This window comes from Tarenaya hassleriana, unplaced genomic scaffold (genome assembly GCF_000463585.1).
Source record: "Tarenaya hassleriana unplaced genomic scaffold, ASM46358v1 Cleome125, whole genome shotgun sequence".
NCBI lineage: Eukaryota > Viridiplantae > Streptophyta > Magnoliopsida > Brassicales > Cleomaceae > Tarenaya > Tarenaya hassleriana.
Genome location: NW_010962944.1, coordinates 9,808 through 14,771, shown reverse-complemented (window position 1 = coordinate 14,771; position 4,964 = coordinate 9,808).

Below are 4,964 nucleotides of genomic sequence, written 5' to 3'. Positions count from 1 at the left end.
TGAGGTTCGTTCTCTAGGGTTTGTGGCGGCTCTCTCATTAATTAGAATTGCCCAAAACCCTTAAAACGCGAAATAGGAAATCTGCCCGAAAAGTCGGACCGTCCGGTCTAGGTCTTGGACCGGACGGTCTGGCTTTCCACGCGGAACGGACGGTCCGTAATCCAACGCAGAACAGACGGTCTTGATGCCTGGACCGTCCGGTCCACACCTGGATCGGACGGTCTGGCCCTTTGCGGAACGGACAGTCCATTTCTACTGGAACTCTTCCAGATTGCTTCGTCGTTCCTTTCTCGTGTTGTTCTCTTCACCTGTGTTCCATCCCTAATGGTGTGTGACCCTGTAGGCCCATTCGAAGTGGCAGTGGCTTCGGAAACGTCCGTTCCTCAGCGGAACGAACGTTCCTCAGCGGAACTCTTCCAGATCGCTTCGTCGCTCTTTTCTCGCGTTGTTCTCTTCACGTGTGATCCATCCCTAATGGTGTGTGACCCTGTAGGCCCATTCGAAGTGGCAGTGGCTTCGGAAACCTTTCCCGCACCACAAGTCATGGTTAGCCTCTAGCAAGACGCCATGACTACCCCCCTAGAATAGAGTTAGAGGTGATCTAACAAAGCCAGCAATAGTTCGAGTTCTGATCCTTTGTCTCACGATGTCGTATGTTGAACAAGGGCATTGTATGAGCCACCCTTCAAGTTCAACCGCTTACTGTCTAGGCAAACCGACTGATAAAATAGATGTACATTCATCTATAGCGTGGCCACGCATTTTCACAGTCCGATTTCCACGAGGGGCCCAGCGACATCTCTCCTGCGTAGGAGGTGACAAGTCCCGTATTGCATGTCTACTATCTGCATATGATTCGTGAACGTATCTGAGCAACGCCGTTATGATCATCCGGTTAAAGACGACGTTTGAAGTAGTCAAGACACGTCACTCCTCATATCAGATACTCTAGACATCTTAGGTCTGAGGATCCAAGAACGAACCGTTGTATGAGATTCAAGTCATGACTCATGTCCATGTGACAATCTCATGCGGGTCATCCAGTAACTCGTTCCGAACGAGAACCCACGATTGTGATTTGCATCCAATGCATATGATCATAATCATCTATCACACATCATGCTGGTCTTAATTCATCATTGTTCCCACAATGATAACTGACCAGGGAGTTTAGAATCATCTGCAATGATTCAAGGATATTTACCGTAAGATAACAAATATGCTAATCATATAACGGGAAAAGTAATGCATTCATAAACCAATGAATCAATACATAGTCAAAATGTCATATCACGGATCATCGTAGAGCATTACAACCAACACTGATTTGATTCGAAAACTGTTTGTTCGGCCAAATCCAAGTCTTCCTTTCTGATACTTCACATGTAAGTCCGTCCCTAATGGTGTGTGACTCTGTAGGCCCATTCGCAGTGGCAGCCTCGAGAACCATTCACGATCTACAAGTCATGGTTAGCCTCTAGCAAGACGCCATGACCACCCACGTTGAACTGAGTTAGAGGTGATCTAACCAAGGCAGCAACAGCTCGAGTTCTGATCCTTTGTCTCACGATATCATATGTTGAACAAGGGCATGGTTTGAACCACCCTTCAAGTTCAATTGCTTTCTCGTCTTGGCAAATCGAGTAATAAAATAGATGCAACTTCATCTACAGCGTGGCCACGCGTTTTTCATAGTCCGAGAAGGCCCAACGATATCTCTCCTGTTAAGGAGGTAACAAGTCCCGTATTGCATGTCTACTATCTCCATATGATTCGCGAACGTATCTGATCAACGCCATTATAATCATCCTGTTAAAGATGACGTTTGACGCAGTCAAGACACGCCACTCCTCATATCAGATACTCTAGACATCTCAGGTATGAGGATCCAAGAACGAACAGCTGTATGAGATTCAAGTCATGACTCTGTCCATGTGACAATCTCATGCGGGTCATCCAGTCACTCGTTCACAATAAGTACCCATGATTGTGATATGCATCCAATGCATCGATCACATCTCATGCTAGTCTTATTCATCATTGTTCCCGCAATGATAATTGACCTGAGAGTTTAGAATCATTTTCTAATGATTCAATGATACCAAAATATAACAAATATGCCAATGATATAACGGGAAGAGTAATGCATTCATAAACCAATGAATCAATACAAAGTCAAAATGTCATATCACGGATCATCTTAGAGCATTACAACCAACAATCTCCCACTATGCTCTATGATCTATCCTACAAGCATCTAATCCCCATGCCCCTAACATGACCATCATGCTTTGACGAAAGGAGAGGCTTTGTCAATGGATCGGCAATATTATCATCCGTCGACACTCTGCTTATCTTCACGTCTCCTCTGTCGATGATTTCTCTCATCAAGTGAAATCGCCTGAGTATGTGTTTGGATCTCTGGTGTGACCTGGGTTCTGATGCGCACGCACCGAGTCTTATATTTAATACCCGATTCGTACCACTATCCGCAAGTATACGGTAGATGTAGTACCGGGGTCGAACACGAGGACTATGATGTATTAGTCTATCTCTAAGCTAGATTATATGGTCGAGTAAAAATGTGGTTTGTGGTAAGGGTCGGAATACAAAAAAGCAAGTAAAATTAACGGTTTGTAAAACGATGGTTTGAGGCGTTGTAGGTTCGGGATCCCTCAAGATTCGCGTGGACGGTTAGTGATGTTAGTGATGCTACAATGTCTTAGGGTTTATCTCCAATTGGGGGTTTCAAGCACCTTCTTCTAGATTTGTCTCTCCCGAGCTTAAACTCACTACCTAGAGAATCGATTTACCCATCTCCCAATGATCTAAATGCTCTCTAGATGCATTAATGTACCCTATCATGAATCCTAAGCAAGCTAAGCCATTTTCCAATGTGAATAACTCACTCATTTGACATTTGGTTCCAAACATCATTCCCATATCCCTATGATCAATGTGTTCTATGGTCATATCAATTAGGGTTTCGCCCAAATCAATAGCATTAAGCACAAAACATCAAACCAATAGAGGAAAACTCAAAGACATCATAGATTAAGCTTAGGTGTCCATACAAAAGTGGGGATCCCTCACCCACAACAAGTCACTACTCCATAACTAGGGTTTCAAAACAGAAAGCAAAATGAAGAAACATGGAAAAGGAGAAGAAATGCTCAAGATGGTCTTCAATGGTGGTCTTCTTCTTCTCCTAGCCTCCTTGATCTCCAAAATCCCTCTTTCTCCTCTTCCAAGTCAAGTCTCTCTCCAAAGTGTGTAGCCCCCCTTCTCTCTCCTCAAACTCCCCTTTTTATGAAAGTCCAGAATTAGGTTTTCTCCTCAAAACACGGGCTTTTCCTTTTTGGGCCGATTTTGATTTCAGGCGGCCGCTCATTTTTCGGGCGGGTCGCTCATTTTTCTTCTGGGTCGCTCATTTTTCAGGCGGGTCGCTCATTTTCCTCTGCACACGCGAAAAAACAAGCGACCGCTCATAAAATGAGCGACCGCTCACTAAACGGGCGACCGCCCATAAAATGGGCGGGTCGCTCATTTTCCTCTGCACACGTGAACATCAAGCGACCGTTCATAAAATGAGCGACCGCTCATACGCCGAACGACCGCCCATAAAATGGGTGGGTCGCTCATTTTCTCTGAGCTTCCCGAGCCTTCTCGAATTCTTGTTCTTCCGTGCCCGCTTCGTGAGGATTCATCGTGGAGTCTTCCTGCAAGGAAAAACAAGCAAAGCAACCTACCCATGGCCATCTAACATCCTATAATGCCTAGAATGAAAGAAGAATTGTGATGCATGACGTTATAAAACCGGTGAAAAACCCGTGTCATCAAATCCCCCCAGACTTGAGGTTTGCTCGTCCTCGAGTAAATGTGCAGTTATAAAACTATCCAAGGGGTGATAAGATATAGTCCGAGAACAAATGGGGGTTTAGAGTGGGTTGGTTGTCCGGGTTAAAATTGCTGCGAATGAAATCGGGTTCGGTATACTCTATCTTTTTCAACATCCAAGCGAAAGCCTATCAATGGGATTTTTATTGCTTCATGCGGCCTAAAAATGGAGTTAATCCTACTTGTCGAACATGTCTCCTAAACACATCCCAAATGAGGTCTCCAAAAGTTACTTGGCCTATAACTCCACTGTTTTCCCTTGCCCCATATCTTTCCTTTTTATTCGTGTTTTTGTGTTCTTTTTCTTTTTCTTTCTTTCCCCTTCTTTTTTTTTCATACGATGCAATCCCGGGCTTCTAGGACGTTGGAATTTGGCAAGTTCACTCTTTTCTCTTTTTTTTTGTGTCCTTGTCCCACAACTTAGACCCGAACCTTTGTTTTTGATGCACTCATGTCCCCGAATGATTTTCATTAACGAGTTGATGACAGAGGAGTGTCGGGATGCATCGTATTTTCTAGGACTTGTAGCTTCCTATCACTACAAAAAAACATGCCATTAGCAATGAAATTAGCAACGAAATGCATTTTGTTGCAAAGTTAGCAACGAAATTGCAACGTTTTTTAATGAAAACGATTTTGCAACGCTTTAGCAACGAAAAATTGCGTTGCAAATTTGCAACGCAATTTTTCGTTGCTAAAGCGTTGCAAAATCGTTGCAAAAATCGTTGCAAAATTTTTTATTGCAATTAGCAACGCTTTACAACGGGAAAAATTGCGTTGCAAATTTGCAACGCAATTTTTCGTTGCTAAAGCGTTGCAAAATCGTTGCAAAAATCGTTGCAAAATTTTTTATTGCAATTAGCAACGCTTTACAACGGAATAATTTCGTTGCTAATTTGCAACGCAATATTTGCGTTGCAAAGCGTTGCAAAATCGTTGCAAAATTATTTCTTTGAAATCAACAACGATTAGCAACGAATTTTCTTTTGCAACGCTTTGCAACGAAATAATTTCGTTGCAAAAATTATTATTTAATAATTAATATGATTTGACCGTCAAAAAGTAAA